We start from the raw sequence: 22,500 nt of genomic DNA, 5'->3' as shown, positions 1-22,500 counted from the left end.
GTATCGACAGTCGGCGACCTTCTTGTTTACGACTCTTGCAAATTAATGTCCTCTCGCCCCCTAGCCAAAGCTCCCTTGGCTTTCCACCGTTGCCAATATCGCGTGAGAGAAGGTAGCAAAGGGATGAAGGGAGGGCTAAAAGAGGGAGAGCGGCTGGAAGAGAAGCCAAACAAAAAATCTTGAAATTAATATTTCCTCTTTCCCTCCTCCCTTACCTCCTCGTCGTACGGGAGCACCGTGCTATGTCGGGGCGTTAGCCTCTGCGAGACGACTCGTGCATTTTAAACGAAGCCCTTTCGCAATGAGGTTCGATGCTTATACCGAAGCTGAAAGAGTAACGTTCATAGCTCGATATTATCGTTGTGATTGTTTTACTATTGTGTTGTTTTACGTTCAAATGAATAAAGAAAGGAAAAAAAAAAAGATCTACTATTCTATAGAAGGAAATTAAAATATCAATCATTAGAGCATGCGTTAGTAAAAGTTGATTCGAATCACAAGTTTTCATATTTCTGATTAAGAATGAAGTATTAAAAGTATTATTTCCTTTTTTTTTTTTTTTTTTTTTTTTTTCAAGATCGAAAAATTTTGTTAACCGTATAATCTGTAGAATATATTTACGAAATATTCGTACGTCGAACGAATCGTATACGCTCGAAGATACTCGAGAAGCCACATTTAGAGCGAACCGATGACGACGACACGGTCGATCATCGTGTTGTCGGTCGAAAGATAGGTCAGCGTGAAGAGCAACGGTATGTTGACCAATAATGTTGCCTATAACAAGGAACACTCGATGCAACGACGATCTTACTTTGCTTAATACGTCATATCGATTTATACCGATTTCTTTGAAGAATCCACCAAGAGATTAGAAACGTTCGATTTTAAGTTTTCTCGAAGAAAAGAAAGTAAAGAAAAACAAACGATTGTTTTTAGCAAGCGAAAGGATGAAAGAGAATTCGTTCGAGGTGCGTCGGGTCTGCTTCGATATAAATTGGCTGGCACAGCCGCGATACGTGACGTTTAATAATTATAGGAAGTGGAGTTTAGTTGGGGGAAGGGGTGGTCCGGCTGAACAACTTGTTGACTCCGCTTCGCTATCCGTGCACGTCGATGCCAACGTCTCGTCGTCGTTGTCGCCTTTCCCTTTACTCTTTGACATGAATGTTTCAATAATCACTTTTATAATATCTATCGAATTTACAAAATGTCTATTTTTACATAACCATATAAAATGGCATAATTAATATTTTTTTAAATATTCATTTCTAATTACATAATTTGATTTTATTCAACTAAATATTTTTTTTTTTTTTTTTTTGACGAAATTATTATGAGATAAAAAAGGAAGCATAGAGAAAAAACGTTAGTATCTAACATTTCTGACAGAAAAGAAGGATAAGTTTGCACGTAACTATTAGTCAATGTCATTCGAACATTAACCGGCTGAGGTTCGAAAAGCGCGTTAATGTGGAAGCAACGAGTAACGATTCTGCGAATGGTCGATGCGCTAGCTGAACCCAACATAAACCGGGCAAATGTTCGCAAAATACTGTCAAAGCACGATGCTGCCAGAAATAACACGACCCTTAGACGACATTTCGTTTACGTTATTACGAAATACCTTGAGGGGAAACATAATAGCCGTCTCGAAATGCTTTTATACATGTATGTATGTCTTCCTCATCCGAAATATCCAACGACGTTTCGAGTTCTATCTTCGTCGTTATATGTAATTCCTATTTTTGAAAAATAAAAGAAAAAAGAGAGAGAGAGAGAGAGAGAGAGAGAGAGAGAGAAAGGAAATAAGAAAACGTTAAAAGAAAAGTGCATTCGAACGATGTCTGTCGGTTTTAATAAGTAAAAAAATAAAAAATGAATTTTACAGATACTCTTTTTAAAAAGTTCATCTTGAATAGTACCGGGTAAACGTACTTTAACCTCCCTTGATCTAATCTTATCTTATCTTGGGACTTTCCGGAAAGTATACTCCTCTTCTTGACATCTCACCTGCTTTTGGATAAACTTCTTTCTTTCCTTTCTTTCTTCAATCTCGCTTTTATCACCTTAATATCGCGAATATCTTTATATTAATTGATAAATGTAGGTAAATTATATATTGCAAATTGTCTAATATTTTTTTTCTTTTTTCTTTTTTTTTCATTTTTCTTTTTTTTTTCCTTTCTTTTTCTCTTCACTTACAATTTTACATTATACAGTAAAAATGTTATAGAGAAAGCATCAGGCGATTTTCAAGCGGTCGCTTTGACTCGGACAAAATCGAGAAGCATGCTTTGTCCGTGAGCTGTGTCGTACGGTAGGGGCCACTTAATGAATTAACAAGGCCATTACCATCGAACCGTGAAAGGTATCAAAAATATTCCTCCTTCTCTCTCTCTCTCTCTCTCTCTCTCTTTCTCTCTCTCTCTCTCTCTCTCTCTCTCTTTCTCTCTCTCTCTCCCTCTTTCTTCGGGAAATTTACGCTTATGGAGATAGAAGTAAGACAAGTGGTAGAACCTTTAACCTTTCGAACTTCACCACTTTATGCATTCAAACTAGAGATCGAACAAATTTTAAAGTCAAACTTTGTTTTCGAGTGCTTTGGACCATTCATTAATAGCTTCGGCAAGATGTAAATCGATCTACTCGTGGTAACGTTAATTGGATCCAAGAAACCGACGAATGATAAACTGCAAATTTGTTTGGAAAAAGATATTTGCTTCTTAAAAAGGATTTTTCATCTTTAAGAGTTCTAAAGTAACATCAATCTGAAAATTAAATATATAAATGAATAAAAGATCTTAATAAAATAAGATAAAGACAATATGGATTAAAAAAAAAAAAAAAAAAAAAAAAAAAAAAAAAAAGAAAAAAAAAAAGAGAAAAAGAGTAATGAGATCAGTCGTATTGCGAGGGAGTGAGCGAGCGAGCGAACGAACGAACGAGCGAGTGAGTGAACGAGCAAGCGAGGGAGAGAGAAAAACAGTCCGAACGTCGCCATTGGTTAACACCAAAATGTCGGCTGACAGGTTTCGTGTGGTTACGTAAAGTTGACGATGTAGATAGCCGAACTAGAATGGGGACGCTCCTGCCACAACGCGACTCGTCCAACGAAATGCATTCGTGCGTGTTACTGTCCGATGCGAAAACGTTAGGCGTCCTGTTCTTCTTTTTTCGTTTTTCTTTTTTTTTTTTTTTTTTTTTTTTTGATTTTCTTTCTTTGATTTTTTTCTAAGGTCCACCGTGTTAATTAAACTTTTAGAAAAAATTCTTATGTCAAAAACTCGATCATTGCTTTCGATATTCGAAACGATACATGTTCTTTTTTTTCTTTTTTTTTTTTTATATATATATATGTAAATTATCATTTTACTATATTCAATAAATTTTATTATATTATTTCTTAATGCACAAAAAGGAAAAAATAAAAAGATAGGAGAAGTTTCGACGTTATGGTAAGAATTTTCACGAGATTCTTCGCTCACATCTTTTGCACAAATGTTTATCGTCGTCGTCGTCGTCGTCGTCGTCGTCGTCGTCGTCATCGTCGTCGTCGTCGTCGTCGTTGTCGTCGTCGTCGATTCGAAGGCAGGAAGAAGGGTTACAGTACGATGGCCACACGATGTGTTGTAAAAGCGATAGAAGCTGTAACGACGGATTTTACGACGACTACCGGTTTAAGAAGCCTCGAAAAGAGCGAGAGTTTGAGGAAAAGAAGGAAAACGAGATTCGACGAGGTGCCTTACACGCGAGAGACTGTCTTCTCTACGATCGCTCATACCGATTTATATCACGACACTTTTCTATTCGCGACGGTCAACGTCGTTTATGTCCAACGTAAACGAAAACGATTCAAGCTCTTTGAATCCTCACACTTTGTCGATATCGTTTTACTCCTTCTACTTTGAAAAAGAAACGTCTTGTCTTTATCGTCCTTTCGATATTCTTTAAATCGAGCTCTAAAGAAAAAAATAAATAGATTCCTTTCGACGAATTATTTATAGTTGGTACAATCAACGAAATACATTACTTGTCAATTATATGTAAATTCAAAATGATAAATATCAAATAACTGCAACAAAACTGGAATCAAATAACTGTAAAAATGAGTTTAAATGTAAAATCAATTCGTAGAAATCTGTCGTAAACGCAAACGATTTCAGTTCTTTGAATATTCTTAATCAAAGAGAACGAATTTAGACGAATCGTTTATATATTATGCTATCAACGAAATAATGACGTTATTCGATAAAATCTTGGAGCATTAAATTATTCTTATAGGCGTGTTCACTTGATTGAAATCTATTCGAATATTTTTGTAAAAACATAATTCGAATATATTATGATCGCTCATATTTAACATAGAAATATTCAATATTTTATATCTAAATAATTAACTCTGTATTGATCATTTTTTAATAAAAATTCAATTATTATTTATTGGCCAAATTCTAATACTATTATATATAAATAATATACGTCCTATTATATTATTTATTTAAATATAAAATAGTGAAAGCATTAGCAAAGTCAATACATAAAAATATATGTTGTATTCGTAGGCAAAAAAAAAACTGTCTCGAAGAAGAATCGTAAAACACTCACGGGACAAATTAAAACGCGAGACTCGGAGCAACTTCCGAGGTCTACATTTAATGATTTAAATTATAAGTTAGGCTAATTACATGTATGATCCAACTATGAGATGTATAAGGTGACGTGCTAGAATACAAATAAACAAGATCTACTGGATAAATAGATAAATAGATATTATTAAGTCTATTGAAAGCATACAAAAAAATCATAAACGCACCGTCATTTCTATTAATATTAATCTTTCAATTTTGCAGAAAAGTTATTATATTTTTACTCGTTTTAAACGAATAAAAATTTAGTTAAATGATTGGAATCGTTCGATAAACTTAATATATAAAGTTTCGTCCTTTTAAAGAAACTCGAAGTTACATAAATATAGTAATAATTACAATTATAAGTACGTTGAGAAAGAGAAAGAGAAACGACAATGGAATTATTAAAAAATTAAGAGTAACGTAGACTGCCAAAGTCGCAAGAACAATCGATCGTTTAACTTAAAACTAAATTTTACAAATTAATTAAACTTAAAACGACGAAGTGTAACGATTGTTTAAAATTAAAATCACTCCAGGGTAAGACTTGTACGAAACTTTTCTTTTTCGATGAGATATTTCTAAAGAAAATAAAATAATTCCACAAAAGAAAAAAAAAAAAAAAAAAAAAAGAAACTTACTCTTCGAACGATGTCCAATAAGATGCAATTCGAAAGTGTATTAGATAACTGACCTAACTAATCACCCTTGCATATCACGATCGAATACGATTATGTTCCTAAGATAATTCAGTTTGTTAATTTAAAGTATTATATTACATAATAAGATAAGAATTCCTTACAACAAATATATAATCCCTGAAATAAAATATAGGATATAAAAGTATAATGATAATTAAATAAATTTAATTTAAAAGATTATAAGTATAACGATAAATATATTTAATTTGAATTTAATATAAATTATTAACATGCGTGAAAATGAATTATTATCGAGATAGAAAAATTTGTATTCTTTAAAATGGCAAGAATTAGATGAAACATGTGTGACCTCGGCAGGAGACTAAACAAGACTTACGAAAGATGTCAACAAAAGACTCGTTGAAAATCATAAACAAAGTGTACGCAGCTATAGGACAAGGACGGTTCAAGGTTTATATTATGTAGTACTACGTGCCTACAAAGGTGAATCGAGAAAGGTTTCGTAGTCATGGTATAATGTTCGGATAACCTCGACTCTGATCGACTAATTCCGACAAATCTCGAGTACTCCAAAACCCTCGAAGGCAGAAGAAGGCTATCATTCCTTCCTTGAAGCTGACTGCGTAAAGTGAGAAACAAACAAAAGGAAAATAAAAGGGAAGCTCATTTATAAGATAGAACTTATACAGTTCTAATTTCATAAAGGATTTAAAAATTTCACACTCTCCTTTTATTATTTCTCATTTGTATTTATTTCGAAGATAGAAACTAATTAGAAACGTCGTCAGTCGAGAATTAATCGAATCTTTATTTGAGATAAATCAAATAAGTTTGTAGATTTATAACCATCGTCGAAGAATCTTACGATCAATAAAAATCACGAAATATTATTTAATAATTAAATAATTAATATATAATTTTAGCGAATATTACGTTTCAGGAAAATCATCAGATGTCACCTATCGTAAATCAGCCAACCAAATATTCATTAATTTATATTTGTTTATTTAACAATGGTGTTGTTCTATGTTGTCTTTTATTACTTCCTTCAGTGTAATGTTACTTTAGATACGTATAGACGTTACTCTAGACTTCCTTTTGTACCTATGTACAAGAATAAAATGTGAAGAGAACATACGAGATGAAGATACGAATAGGACGTACGAGAAAAATTTATATTATATTTTAATAAATCATTTTTAATTATATTTATTCGACTTTGAAGTCTCAGGTATCATTTAATTTTATATTTATTTATTTATTAGATCTTTTTGATTTTTTTCCGGCTCTATAAAATTTTAATTATCTTAAGCAATTAAATAATTATTTTTTCTTATCTTAATTATTAATTTCGTATTTACGTTATGAGAAAGCTTGATAAAACAACGTTAATCATTAAATTTTTATTTAGTGGTTAGTTTTTTTATTTTTATTTTTTTTTTTTTTTTTACAAGTTCACGTTTTATTTTTTCTTTTTATCTTTTTATTTATTTATTTATTTATTTTTTCTTTTTTTAATTTTTTTTTCTCTTAAAGGTAGCTCGTAAGATAAGTTAATACTTCACTTTTATAAAACAAAGAACTTTATGTTCGCGTTCGCTTTTCGATTTACATGAGTTTTAAAACGCATATCGATCGATGCATCGAGATCTCGAAAGTATGCCAACGCGATACGCCGCGACCCAAACGTAGACGCAGCGTCATGCCGTGACCTTCCAACGCAACGAGTACCGTGGTTTCTTATTGGCCTGATTTTCGCCATTATCAATATTAATAGAGTCTTAGGTCCATTAGTCGTTATAAAGTGTAAGAGAGAAAGAGAAAGAGAGAGAGAGAGAGAGAGAGAGAGAGAGAAAGAGAGAGAGAGAGAGAGAGAGAATGAGAGAATGTAGTACACACAAATCTTTTACCATTTATGCCACTTCTCTATTTTAAATTTCTTTTTACCGGCGAAAGCTTTCTATGAATTTTGATTTTGAAATGCATATGGTCGAGCAATGACAAAGTATAATAATATTTAATACAGTTTGATACACAATTTAGCATATATGTAATAATTTAGTTTTTCATATGGCAATGTAATATTTCTGTTATTTCCACTTTATGCATTTGTATTTGATTAAAACGCAAAATTCATCGACAAAATGATTCGACAATTTTTCTTTCTTTCTTTTTTTTTTTTTTTTTTTTTTTTCATTTAATTCATTTTCGAAACGTGAAGATCGCTCTTGCCAATGTTTGAAATTTTGTCAAATGATGAATTTTGTCGAGTGAACTCGAATGTGAAAAAAGAAACGAAAAAAGAAAGAAAAAAAAAAAGAAGAAAATAAACAAAAAAAAAAAAAATGAAAAAATAAAAAATAAAAAATAAAAAATGAGAAGAACGAAAAGAAACTGACAGGCTTTGCTATCGATAGCACCATTTTCTTATGACGATTTCGTTTCTTTTTCCGGTCGAAAAGAAAAAGCGAGCAAGCTATATCTGGATTCCCATCGAGAGAGGAGGTGCATCCTGCCGTATCTAATAGCACGGTGAACACCTTTCCATCCGCCATGTCTATCTTTTTTCCCGTCATTAGACACGATATCCTTCCTTAGAAATGTCCCTTTTCTCGAACAAGAGTGGCTATCGTCTACAGTTTTTTTCTTTTTTTCTTTCTTTCTTTCTTTCTTTTTTTTTTCTTTTTCTTTTTTTTCTCTTTTTTTTTTTTTTTTTCTTGATCTCACCCAAAACGAATCTTCTTTTTCTTTGCTTACCGCGTAAGATCTATTTTTATGACATTCTCGTTTAGTATATTTACCATTTCTTACATTTATTGGAAATAGATTGATCGATTTTGAAATCTGCTAAAAAGTTCAATCAAAGTTTTATTTAATTGCGCGTTATAAACCAACGGAAATTTCTTTTGATAGATATGTGTTTTTCTTTTTTTTTTCTTTTTCTTTTTCTTTCTTTCTTTCTAGGACAAAATACGTATAATAATATAATATGTGTGATAGATAATATGCGTTCCGTAATAAAGAACGTTTTATCTACAACGAAGGTTTCTATCGTAGGTCATAGGTGACAAAATATATAAACATTTGACAAGTGTGTACATTGTATGTAATTCTCAAATCAAATTCGATGTTATTGAACAATTTAGATGCGTATATGTTTTAATTTTTAAATGATAAAAATCATTTTCGGGGAGAGTTCGAATTCGAAGAATATTTTTCTCGATAGGAATAAATGTGACAAGGAAGAAGGAGAAAGAGGAACGACAGAGAGAGAGAGAGAGAGAGAGAGAGAGAGAGAGAGAGAAAGATCTCTTATCAAATTTCTTGGGGTCCAAGCTAAAGAGCAAATTTATGTTTCATAGCCGATAAATTGTCTTCTCGTCTAGAGGTTGCGCGAACTTTCGACGTCTCCAGTCACTCGTCGTATAAAACCGCTCTAACCTTATGCGTTTTCGTTCCACTTTCCTCGATTCGCTAAGCATAAGCGATGGAGATAGAAAGAAAGATATACCTTACCTTCGAAAAGGCCAGATTTTATTTTCGCTGAAGAACGAAGAGAGAAGTTTGAGATTTGTTGGATAAAAATATTCTACCCTACTCGTTTTTTATCTTTAGAAAAGTTCAAAGAAAAAGAAAGAAAAGAGTCACGATCGACGTAATTCACATTAATAGCTCATAACATTTTTAAATATTCCTTCATAGCTTTTTTTTTTATTTCTAAGTTTTTAGAGGAACTCTTTAATTCTTTTTTTTATTTTTCAATTCGCGCCATTTGTAAGTCGAAAGTTGAATTCAATTGGATATTATTCTTATATCCTCGATCTGTGCTATTTGATTTTTAATATAAATTTTAAATCAAACCTATCCAATCGTTTGAACGATAGAATTTATACTCGCACACACATACATACATTTATTACATTAATCTATAAGTTGGATATATAGAGTTTTTTTTATATCCCAAGTTATTTCTAATACCTAAAATTGAAAAAAAAAAAAAAAAAAGAAAAAAAACGAACATACTACTCGTATGATAATTATCGTAATGAAACAAGTATGCGTTTTTCCGAGAAAGAAAAGCGATCGATCGATCAATCGAATCAACAAGAAACGATCGATACAGTACGGAATCAAATACCGCAAAGAGTTATTTCTTGCACTCGAGTTCGTTACCTCTACAAAATATTGTATTATTCTTGCTTCATTGATTTAGCAACGAACATAGAATATCCGATCTCGATAATAAATTAAACGCGATCGAATTCTAATATCACTGTGCGTTGATTAAATTTATCATACTCGGGAATTGTAGCAAAATATACCTTTTTCGTGTTTTTTCTTTCTTCTTTTTTTTCTTTTTTTTTTTTTTTTTTTTTTTTTTTTTTATGAAAATTATTATAAATTGTGTCAATGAAATTTTATTTGAACATCTTTCAAATATTACAATATTTTTTGTTTCAAGAATTTTTATCAATTAATTTCCAAATCGATTTATTGTATAATTAATTAAAATATTTGCTAATATAATACGAACACAAATGAAACATTTTACTCGAACAATCTCAAAATATAAAAATATTTTAATATAGATTTGTGAATATATCAAATAAAACTTCATTTTCGTAAGAGAAAAGATATCATGGCCTAATGAATCCAAATGAAATTAAGAAAAACAAAAAAACAAAAAAAACCAAAAACAAAAAAACAAAAACAAAAAAAAAAGAACAAAAAGAGAAAAGAACTGTAATATAATTTAAACGATTCTCAATGAATCGTAGACGATTGTTTCATCAATGATAATTACTTGCAGTTTCGATGGGATGGATGCATAAATGATAATAATAAAAAACAAAGAAGAAAAAAAAAGGAAAAGAAAAAAAAAAGAAGAAGAAGAAGAAGAAGAAGAAAAGACGGAAAACGAGGAATTGGACTAAAATGACGAAATAGCGTATAGAAAAGGACAAACTCTTGTATTTTCTTTACTCCGTCGTTCTCATTTCCATCGTTACGATTGACTGGCCTGGCGCTTCGCGAAGCACGCGCACGCGCATTATCACTTCCAACTGTATCTATCTCTCTCCTTCTTCCTGTCTCGTGCAATTGCCTTCACCTCTCTTTCTCTCTCTCTCTCTCTCTCTCTCTCTCTCTCTATTTCTCTCTCTCTTCTTCTTCTTCTTTCTACTCTACCTCGTCCATTGTCCATGAGTCCGAACGAATCGACACTTCTTTTACCTTCTATACATTTTTTAACGATTTCGTAAAGATGACTGTGTTAATCTTTTAAAACGGCATATATAACTTTTGCGTTCTGTACATTTTCCTTTTGCTAAAAAAAAATTAAAAAATTAATGATAACTCGATAACTGAAGGTTGACGTTTGCCGATTATAAATTGTTAATTAATATACGTATTGTAGTATTCAGAGAGAGTTATACTCGCGTATAAATTCGTCGTAGAAGAAAGTGGTCAATTATGAAGAATTATCATAATTTATAGATACGTACATTTGCGTGTAAAAAAAAAAAAAAAAAAAAAAAAAAAAAAAATAAGAAAAAAGAAGAAAAAAAAGGGAAAAAAAAGAAAAAAGGAAAAGTGAAAAAAAAATAAAAAGTGCATCATTCATGGTATATTGAACGATGTAACGAAACACCTTCGAAAGGAAATACAACGAATAAGAATTTGAGATATAAAGGCTTAAATAAGATTATCGAAAATATAAATGCAAGGTAATCGTTTCGAAAGAACAAAATGAAAGAAAAGGAAGAAATGTCGGCTTATAGAAATGCGTTGCTGGATGGAAGTTTGCGGTCGAATACGTATTTCCCGTGCACGATGCGCCTTCGTGCGCGTGAGCGCTCGTTTGAGACCTTGGTTGAGTTACCGGCAAAGACTGCCATCGGGAAAAGGTGAACAGGTTATATACTCCAACTGTCTTTTCCGGTTCATAAGCTTTTGCGTAATAGAAATTCCTTTTTTCTTTTCCTTTTTTTTTTTTTTTCTTTTTCTTCTTTGTTCGTATCGTTTGCTCGTACGCATAGATCAGATCAAAATAAATTTTGGCTCTACGTAAAAGCGTTTACGAATATCGAAAGATTCAAGAGAAAGAGAGAGAGAGAGAGAAAGAGAAAGAGAAAGGAAGAGATAGAGAGAGAGAGAGAGAGAGAGAGAGAGAGAGAGAGATTTTCAAAATATTCGTGGCGCTGGTGTTTTCAAGTTGACACAATGGCGCAACCTGTTGCTCCCAGAGAGCTTAGAAGCTAAGCGTTCTCGCCTTTCGACGTGTGCGAGGACGCACACATTTCTCTACTTTTAATCAAATTAACTCTCTCATGCACAACTTTGTCCTATTTTGTTTAGAGACAAAAATATATTATCGTTAATAATGTGTTAATTTAATAACGAAAGAAAATATTTTTCGATTGTAATTTATTTTCTAATAAAATTCGAACGTACACGTAGAAACGCGTCAAGTAAGAATCATTCATCACTTTTATCATAATTTTTACGGACCTAATATAATATGATTTTTTTTTTCTTTTTTTCTTTGGAAAGAAAAAATACATTTATAATATCAATTTTGTTTCATATCTAAAAGGAAATATTACGTCGAGTTGATTGATAAAAAAGAAACTTGTAGGAAACATTAATTTTCGGATTAAGAATTAATTTAATATTCTGACGAATGAAATGAATTAGAAACGAAAGGAATGGAACATTGAATAATCCGAAGAGAATAAGAGACCGGTAATAAACAGATGTTCCGTAAATGTAGCCGGTAATTTTTCGCGAATATTCGCGGTTGACCATCGAACACCATGATGGTTGCTCGACGAAACGACGTAGTGAACGTTCGTACTCGGTTGCTTTGTTTTCGGTACGTATCGAAATACGAAGCCGCTATTATCATTGGAAACTTCGTTGTTCCGGCGCCGCTTGATTATCGTATTTCCGACCGAAATGTTGTTTGCGAACGTGAACGCTGTATCGATGCAGAGCGTCGAGTCGCGTTCTACATCTTAATTTGTCGTTTTAGCGATTTTGTCGAGTAGCTTTCGTACGAAGAGAGAAGTAAAGAATTAAAATGACACGAGTATAAAACGAGGATGCAAGCATATACTTTTTTTCTCTCTCTCTGTCTCTCTCTGTCTCTCTCTCTATCTATCTGATTTTCTCGAACGATACACGATAGAAACCTCTCTCATCGATGTCTAAGGACTTTGACGCATCGTACGTGTCGTTTCTAAATCGAGGTCAAACCGAATTTTCTACTTTAACCTACTGAATACGGCGAATTTCAGCTTTCTAAAAGAAGAAGTAGTCGATAGTAGTTGTAGCTGCATCGGCTGCTGGCGGTCTCAAAAGACACATCGACCGAGCCCATAACAGAAGGAGAAGGATTCTTCGATGATGCACCAAAGTACACCAAGCTCGAAATTAGTTTCATCTTCTCCAGGGGAATTTCTAAATTATCACCTTGGAACCACATTGAACGTATATCCTCTACGATGGTAAAGCGAATCACTATGACGATTCCTATCGATTTTCACGGGCGAACATTATTACTCTTACTCATATATATTGCCTGTATTTGATATGACGGAAAGAATCGTCCAAGAATAGTTTAAAATATATCTATTGTGTATATTAACAACTTTTTTAGTTCGAATCAATCGATTCGATCGATACTTGGCTTCCCGCGATTTCCATCGATATTTCAGGAAGTCTACGAGCTATCTACAAACGTTCTGCATCGTCCACACGCACTGAGAATTTTATATCGGCCAATTATCATACGAATATGGCGGAGTTAGAATGACAACGGATTATATAAATAATTGTCACGTGCACGGCCGAACGCGATATGTAAATGCGCCAGAGCAGTGTTTGCCACGGTTGCGCGGATCCTCGTAATCCGAGGTCATGTTATACTCCCACCCTCCTTTCTTCCTCTCCCTCTTTCTCTCTCTCTCTCTCTCTCTCTCTCTCTTTCTCTCCCTCTGTCTATAGTTGTCTAAGTTTTACCGATCGGTATACTCGAGGACGTCTGGAGATGACAAAAGAGAAAAATTATTACATTTACCTCAGAATTCTGTTTATTTATTATTTCATTATATTATAAATAAACAAAATTTGTTTAAATACAATTGACAAAACTTTTCACTATCAAACGAATTATAAAAATGAATGAAATTTGTTTGAAATTGAAAGAAAGAAAAAAGAAAAGAAATGGAATATGTCGAAGTGGCGATTTTTGCATTTGAAATGAGCCATTATCGAAAACGCCTTTGGATGAAACTAACAGAACTTTCTCGATCATCTTATGCGCATGCTCTGACCGGTCCAGGAACGTGCCAGGATTAAGGTGCGATCTTGTTGTTTTGAAAGAGAAAGACGAAGATAACTATTCAAGATTTTACGCCGTTTCCGCGAATTCTGTCACGAATCGCTTATCGTCTTTTCGTATAAAATATTTCGAAATAACGGATTTTCTTTTGGAAGTATATACCTTGTAATTTGATATTATTAATTTGTTCAATCTAACGATACTTTCTAACTTTCATTTTAATTAACTCTCATAGTTTCACAATTAATTCTATTGCGACAAGTCGTGTATCTAGATATAAATCTAATATTTAAATACCAAATTCTATTCTTATATGAAGGAGCTGTCAAAATCGTCATTATTATAATATTAAAAGTCGATGAAAAAATAAGAAGGAATCGTACGAACTTTGATATATCTCATTCATCATTTACTTTTACATATTTATTATCAAATGTTTGAATTCGATTTTGGTATCTCGCTTGTATGCATCTGATAACTTTGAATGCACATAACATATTCGTATAAACATTATATATATATGCACTAATATAACTATGAGAATAATAATTATAATAACGGTATCAACTACTATAATAATTGTATACGTACAAATTTGATATTAACGAAAATATTCGGATGATTTATTGGCGAAACGACGAAACAATCATTCACAGTTGACGATTTCACTCTAAAAACGTGTCATCCACGTCGAATTCTCCGGGCGCATATTAAAGATTTGAACGTTAGCACGATTTCCTAACTAATAATATGATTTTATCCGAATGACAAGTCTCGTGTCACGAATCCGTGGACGAAATGAATCATCTCAATGAGTCTTTTATTCGTCTCCTACGAGTCACTTCCTTTATTCGTAAAACAATCGCATACTCTTCTTTGTTCGATCTATCGTTTATTCTTTTTTTTTCTTTTTCTTTTTCTTTTTTCTTTTTTTTCCTTTTTTCTTTTTTTCCTAATCTCGATCTTTCTAAAAACAGAAAAAAAGTTGTTTTTCTCTCTTCGTAATATATTAGACGAAGTAAGAAAATATTGACAAGTTGTAGTCTTTAATTCGATTCATTTCAACTCCGAGGATGCATTTTTATCTATTTTACTGCATTTGCATGCATTCTAATTAAGTTCTAAACAAATCATTGCAATTCGTATTCGGCCATAGTCCAACGACATGTAACCGATTCTCAACAGATACGCGACATTGTGAAATGTATTTACAAAGATATTTTTCTTCGTTCTTACGGGAAAATCATCGTCTAAGATTATTTCGAAAATTCATCGAACTTTCCTTTTTAGATCTATCGAAGATTATACATGACATTAGATATAAGAATAAATAAGAATTATATATTATTGTAATCGTTTAATCGAATAATACAATAATCGGAATAGACGAGGAAACTCTATGGAATCACTAGGATCATTAGATTCGCATAACGAAAACCCGTTTACCGGTAGCGAACGAACTATGCGACCTTGGCGAAAGGTGGAAGTTAAAAGTCGGTTGACTTTCAAGTTCCAAGTCGGTCGCTTATCCTCAAGATTGTATTCGATGATGCAGCGAGATTGGACCGATTTAGATACTTTTCGATAGATAAAAAAAAATAGGAATTCCTTCTACGAGAAGTCACCTCGTAATAAAACAAAGAGACTAAAACGTTACGATTGCCACTTTTCTAACGATTTGACACGATTTCTCTACGATTCTGATTCGAAAACGTATAAGAAAGGAAGCAACGATAAAGAAAGAGAAAGAAAAAGAGAAGAAATTTTCTAGCGTTGAAAATCGCATCACTTGGTGCAGATTGAACCGAAGAAAATATGTTTGTATTAAAAAAGAAAGAAAGAAAGAAAAAAAAAAAAAAAAAAAAAAAAAAAAAGAAAAAAGAAAAAAAAAAAAAAGAAAAAATCTTATCGTCTTTTGATCGTTCCCAGCAAAACATAGGTAAGTCAAAGAGAATCGAAAAGTAGACCGAGCAATTCCGCGTGAACAACCTTTTCGGCCATTTTGATATTTGAGTCGTTATATATTACGAATGGTCCTATCTTTCTCTTTGTCATGCACCAAAGAACACGTGCATTCTCTCTATCTCTCTCTCTCTCTCTCTCTCTCTCTCTCTCTGTCTCTCTCTGTCTCTCTCTCTCTCTCTCTCTCTCTCTCTCTCTCTCTCTCTCTCTCTCTCTCTCTCTCTCTCTCTCTCTATTCATTCGAAGGAAGAATAAAACGTTTCGTAGTAAGAACGGTGAATAATGATACTCACTGATCGCGTGTTGCGCGAACTCTTTTTCTTTTTTCTTCCCCCCTCCTCTCTCTTTCTCTTTCTCTCCCTCCCTCTCTTTTTCTTTTTTTAAAGATGATTCCTTCAAAATCCGAGGATGATCAGCGAACAGTGTCCTCCAATCAGCAAGAGCCGATCTTCTCGATGCAACAACGGTCGAGTCCTCCTTCTTTTCGTCATACTTTTTAATCTTCTTAAATGTACACAGGAAAAGAAGAAACACAGAAGAAACTCCTTTATCTGTCTTATTCTTTTTTTTTTTCTTTTTCTTTTTTTTCTTTTTATCTATACGGACGGGTGATACACGAGACACGATGAATTAAGATAAATGCTCGAAGATATTTAAAAATGATATTTCTCGAATATATAAGTAGATATGGGAGAGCACACGACGACGACAACGAAATCGACTGGAACTCTTCTCAACCACCACCTTCTCCACCTCCCCCCCCTCCTCCTCCTCCTCCTTGCGTCACCGACCGAAGGAGAGCCTGTTGCTCTCCTCCTCCTCGTCCTCCCCCTCTCCCTTTCCCTCTCCTCCTCCTCCTCCTCCTCCTCCTCCTCCTCCTCCGCCTCCTCTTCGGACACGAGCGCTAGTTCAGATGCGCGCGCGTTTCACCGATCCAAAAGATCCTTCTTCTTACTCCTTCGTTAATCGTCGTTATTACCGTTTTCCAAATCGACGTAGACGTAAAGATCAAGAGGAAGAATGCATCGACTTGCTGGCTGTCTTTTCTTCAAGGACTCGATCCACCGGTAAACGTTTGCCATGAAAAGTCCGCCTTATCCACCACCACCACCACCACCACCACCTCCTCCTCCTCCTTCTCCTCCTCTTCCTCCTCCTCCTTCTCCTCCTCCTCTTCCTCTTTTTCTTCTCTCTCTATTTCCTTCTCCTCCTCCTCCTCCTCTTCTTCTTCCCAAAAATGCACACTTTTGCTCGAGAAGAGCAACAGCAACAACAACAGCAACGGTTTTATACACCGAGCGGCAAAACGATAATAACGAACAAGAACAGATTTTCTCTTTCTCTCTTTTTCTCTTTTGCACAGATATACTACACAAATACTTCACCGACAGTCTCTCTCTCTCTCTCTCTCTCTCTCTCTCTCTCTTACGCACTCCTATCTTCTTCTTCCTTGAAATCGAATATAAGCTCTCTCTCTCTCTCTCTCTCTCTCTCTCTCTCTCTCTCTCTCTCTCTCTCTCCTTCTCTGTCTCTGTCTCTCTCTCTCCCTTTTTTTCAACGATTAACGACGGACAGAGAGGAGAAACAGGCGGGCAGGCGGGCAGACAGGCAGGCAGGCAGACCTCGACGTTTGATCCGGATATGCGACGTCTGTCGAGTTGCGTTTGGTCGCGCTGCGCTCCCGTAACTGCATCCGCGTCTCGACGGCGCGTCGCGCCGCGCTTAGAGCGCCGCCATCCACCACCTCTACTCCCCACCACTATTGTACACCACCACCACCACCACCACCACCAGCACCACCACCACCACCACCACCAGCAGCAGCATCAACCACCACCAGCACCACCACTACCATTGCTACCATCACCACCACCACCACCACCACCTCGACTAGTAGGAGTCCGACTAGAGGTGCGCGCGAGCGCGCGCGCGCATCCGACGACGACGACGACGGCGACGACGACGACGACAGTGACGATGACGGTGACGATGAAACACTCTACTCTACTCTACTCTCATTCTCTTTCTCTCTCTCTCCCGATACACGTGCATGCACTGCACGCGCCCCTCAACGTGCAACTACTACTCTTCCCCCTCCTCCTATCGTCTCCTCTCTTCTCCACTCCTCTCCTCTCCACTCCTCCTCCTTCTCCTCCTCCTTCTCCTCCTACTCCTCTTTCTTCTTCGACCGGCAACCACGAAGTCTCCTCGCCCTTTTCAAACTTTCGCCGAAAGTACGAGGTCCCGAATGCACTTGAAAATTCCTCGATTTTCTCTCGCATTTCTTCTCAATAACATGTATTATGAAATCTTTGGTAAATTTATAAGAGGTTTACTTGTTTTCCTATCGATTAATCTTCGATCCATGATCTATGACAATTTTGAAGATAGTTTGTTTTTTTTTTTTTCTTTTTATATTCTTATTTCTTACTTCGTATCCATGCGAATCTATATTTCATGATCAGAATTTATGTTGATATAATATATCGAGAAGGAGAGAGAGAGAGAGAGAGAGAGAGAGAAAAAGAGAGAAAACATGTATTTACGTATAAAATATTTGAAGCGTTAGGATCTTGAACGAATTTCATTTCTAAATCGATAGGAAATGGAGAGTCTGAAAGGCGGCAAGTTTAAATAAGCCGGGCATCAACAGGTTAAGAAGTTGCTTTCCGGATACACCGCGGGCGTTAACGGAGAACGACGCAGTTTTCTCGGTCGACGCTTCGAAGGTATCGATCCTTGCATCTTCTCTCTCTCTCTCTCTCTCTCTCTCTCTCTCTCTCTCTCTCTCTCTCTCTCTCTCTCTCTCTCTCTTTCCAACGCGCAACACGCGAGCTCGATTAGAAGCAAACGTTCTCGCGTCTTTGTTTCGTTCTAACCGGCCGATTCGAAGTACGCGCGTTAGTTAGTCGAAGACATCAACTTCTATTTTTAGAGAACCGAGCACGCTCCTTTCGTTGTTGCGTTGCGTTAACGACGCGCGACACTCGAGTGCGCTCGGAACCTGTTTCGACGATCGTATAACATAGCTTTGTCTTACGGTCATAGATCGCTTTTAACACGTTCACTGTCATGCTAATTTTTTCAGACAACAATACCACACTTTTATTATTGCAAAAATATAATGATTAATTATTGCGTAGGATGATACTGTACCTACTCTTATCAATAATACGCACAATGCACTCGGTCGCTCTCGATGATAAATTTTTGATACGAAAAGTGAAAAAAAAAAGAAAAAAAAAAAAGAAAAAGAAATTGCAGAAAAAAAGATAACAAAATTATTGCTGAAGATTAGTAATGTTTTGACTCGCATTGTTTTTCTTTACGATTTTAAAATAATTCATCGTATTGACACGTTACATTTGTTAACTTTAAAATCTAATCGTTAATAATAATTGACACATTGTCCATTATAAATATAGAAACATACAATTGAAATGAAAAATAATTCTAAATTAATAAACTTTTTCATGTTATAGAGCAATGAATGAATTTAATATCATCGATCATCGATGATGATAATAGAGATATTGCAATAGCGAATACGTTAATGCACTTTTTACAACAATCTTACACGTTTTTCCGTTTGACGCCAATGAGAGAAGAGAATGCGGATTTGTTGGACTTTAGCACGTTTTGATATTTCAAGATATCGTATCGATTTCAATCGATCGATCGATTGTAAGAGGCGAAAAAGAGAGGAAAAAAAAAAGCACGGGATCTTCACGCCCGACTAACCGTTTGCTATCTCCGTTAGGTTAGGTAATAATATCGCGGATATTAATCGTCTTACCGACCTCGTTTTATCGTTCGCGGTTTCCCTCTTTATCGTTTCCTTTGCATTCACCAAAATTTTTCAAGACTCGAGAACACTACGTTCTCGTTGTGCCGCAATACTCGATGTTCTCTCTCTCTCTCTCGCTCTCTCTCTCTCTCTCTCTCTCTCTCTCTTTTTATCTCTCTCTGAGCATGGCCATGACACTTTTAATAGGAGACAATTTAATGCAGTCACTGCTGCGATTTGAAATTTAAAGTCTAATCGCCAGCTAGAACGTTGTCTATTCGCAAACTTTCAAACGGAATAAAGAGATTTAATCCTCTCATATGCAATATTAAAATAATTTTTTTTTCCTTTTTTTTTTTTGTTTTTGTTTTTGTTTTTTTTTTGTTTGTTTTTTTCTTTTTTTTACGAATAATTAACAAACGATATATGGATTCAATAATATGTGAAAGAAAATAATATTTATTTATTTTCGATAAAAATTGAAAAGTTAACATATAGGAAAACATCATTCATGCAAAATGATTAAGTATGGTTCGATAATATTGAGAAAATGTAATTTTTCCTTTTTTTTTCCTCTTTTTTTTTTTTTTTTTATTTTTCTTTTCTTTTTTTTTTTTTCATTTAGTGTAGCAAGAATCGTCTTACTTTTTTTCGTTTCTTATCGTGACCTCTTTTTGCTTACAACAGAATATATACTATCTTTCACGGTTCGAAGTGTTCGATCAACGAAAGAGTATGCTATTGAAAGACGAAAAGCATAGAATTTTTCAACGTTTCTTCACTTTCCCGCCTCCTCGTTCGAAAGCTCTAGCTCGATTCGAGCTAGATAAAAGTCGAACAAACGCGATCCCCTGCTTATCGTCGTATCTTATCGTTCGCCGCTCGTTCGATATCTTCCGCACCATTTTAAAGAATCATATGGATAAGAGGAGGTGGGGGATAGATTGAGGAAGGGAGAAAGAGACAGACAGAGGATCGAGGCGTGGCACAGTTTGGAGAGACGGACAGTTAAGAAGAGCGACTGATCAGAGTGGTCGAGAAGGAAGGGAAAAGTGCCACGTGAGAGAAAGAGAGAGAGAGAAAGAGAGAGAGAGAGAGAGAAAACGGTTGAGACCTTGGGATAGGCGAACGCTTTAGAAATTCGTTAGATAATCCGTGGGGCACGGCTCTCTGCTTTCAAGATGGCAGCCGAAAGTGTAAGAGATTAGATAGGGCGCTTCACCAACGATGACTCTTCCTCCTTCTCCTCATCCTCTTTGTCTATATCTTCTCTCTCTCTCTCTCTCTCTCTCTCTCTCTCTCTCTCTCTCTCTCTTATATATATATATATATATATACGCGGACGTAGTTATGCAACGTTCCCACAAAATTCCGATGTTTTAGTAGCGTATATGAAAGACTATTTTAGTTATCAAATTTCAAAAAGATTGAAAAATTGAAAAGTTAATATAAAGATTACTTTCATCGCAATATTTTATCATTGTTAATATATCCATATCTTATTATGTATACATATATGTATTGAGATAGATTAGAATGAAGAAAAATGTATATATCAGATTGATGCATATAAAAATATAAAAGTGTCATTTCATTATAATAAATTTCTTATAATTTATTTAACAACATTTATTTAATGTCAATTTGAAACTAGCATTATTTAATGAAATAGAAAACAAGTATATAATACGCAATAAACAAATTAGAAGAAAACAGTTATGAAGAAGAAACAAGTATAAATGGAGAATCGCATGTTAATAGCGTTGACACCATTGAGGTAGGATCGGTGTGGAGGACGTCGATTGTCAAGTACAACGGCGACGACGACGTCGATGACGACGACGACGACGACAACGACGACGACGACGACGACGACGACGACGACGACGACGACGACGACGACGACGACGACGACGACGACGACGATGATAACGACGCGACGCTTCACCGCAAATCTGATTCCATGTAGGTATACTTGACATTAAATTTTCCGTCGGCCTTCTAAACTGTGCGGCGCTATACGTGCGCGCAAACGAACACGCGTGTAGGCAGTCAGCTCACTCCAAAGCCTTTCTCTTTGGCGAGCCAATGATTGCGCCACCTACCGAAAAATCTACGCCTACCAACGCAACGAGGAGACTTAGAAACAGCGATAATGGACGATCCTAAACATGTCTTCGATTCTTTTTCTCTCGATCGCTTTTTTTTGTCCTTATAAATTTGAGACCTTAAATTTTTTTTATAAAATTGAACTCTAACGAAATATTTAGATAATAATTCTATAATAGGAACGATGAAATTCTTTTATTTTTTTTTCCTCTCTCTCTCTCTCCTTTTCTTTTGAAACAAGAGACAACATAAAAATGGAATTAGTTAAATAATTAATTGTTTAAAATTTTAATAAAATATTGAGGATCTTAAAATAATTTTTCATCCTTCACTTCTCACACAAGATACGTATTTTATTTTGACAATAAAAATTATCTAAACTTATTTTGTCCTTTGTTTTAAAAATGATGATGATAAGTGAAACGAAAGAACGAATGGGTGCGTGTGCGTGCGTGCGGGCGTGCGCACCCCGGTGCCACGTGACGTCTAAATTCAGTCGGCCATTTTGGAGCATGATTCATTTGTTTAGAGCAGCCCGGATAGGAGAGTGAGAGGCGGAGCTATACGCGCACGAAATCCTCACTAGTGCGCGTTTTAGATTCACACCGATCGCCACCGACCGTTGTGACCCTGTCATGAGTTATCAGATTTCTTACCGAGTGTAAGATCTTCTCTCGATCTCTCCTCCCTCTTATCCTCTCCTTTTCCTCGTGTCTTCTTAGGTATCAATTTCGATTAATAAACTATATTTTCCAAAAAAGTCTCGAATCAGACAAAAAAAGAGACAAACAGAAAGACAGAGAGAGAGAGAGAGAGAGAGAAAAGAGAGAAAGAGGGAATATTTGTTCTTTACTCCATTGTCGCAGAAAGGAACTGGTACGAAGTCTAATATTAAAATTTCGATGCCCCTATGACGTGAAGCACGCAAGAACGCGTGACATACCGTGACGATGGTGTAGCTCACCACGATGGGAAGAAATAAAAGAGAAAACCTTCGGATTCAAT

At 35.0% G+C, this 22,500-nt stretch overlaps 2 protein-coding genes across 10 annotated transcripts in view; one reads left to right on the top strand and one right to left on the bottom strand.

Moving 5' to 3' along the window:
- Positions 1-22,500, bottom strand: part of LOC124955850 (mushroom body large-type Kenyon cell-specific protein 1) — a 76,691-nt gene that overhangs the window by 43,406 nt on the left and 10,785 nt on the right. For 4 of the 9 annotated variants that reach the window (XR_007103004.1, XM_047510876.1, XM_047510872.1 and 1 more), the window contains exon 1: positions 15,893-16,416. The exons of 1 other annotated variant lie outside the window; for it this stretch is intronic. The gene's annotated coding sequence lies outside the window, so the exon portion shown is untranslated. Of the gene's footprint in view, positions 1-15,892; positions 16,418-16,578; positions 16,707-22,500 lie in introns of those variants that run through there. 4 more of the 9 variants (XM_047510878.1, XM_047510879.1, XM_047510874.1 and 1 more) reach the window with 3 other exon arrangements.
- Positions 18,172-22,500, top strand: part of LOC124955851 — a 29,881-nt gene continuing 25,552 nt past the window's right edge. The window contains exon 1 of the transcript XR_007103009.1: positions 18,172-18,328. The gene's annotated coding sequence lies outside the window, so the exon portion shown is untranslated. The remainder of the gene's footprint in view (positions 18,329-22,500) is intronic.

This window comes from Vespa velutina, chromosome 19 (genome assembly GCF_912470025.1).
Source record: "Vespa velutina chromosome 19, iVesVel2.1, whole genome shotgun sequence".
Taxonomy (NCBI): Eukaryota; Metazoa; Arthropoda; class Insecta; order Hymenoptera; family Vespidae; genus Vespa; species Vespa velutina.
This window is presented reverse-complemented; position numbering and strand designations above follow the sequence as displayed.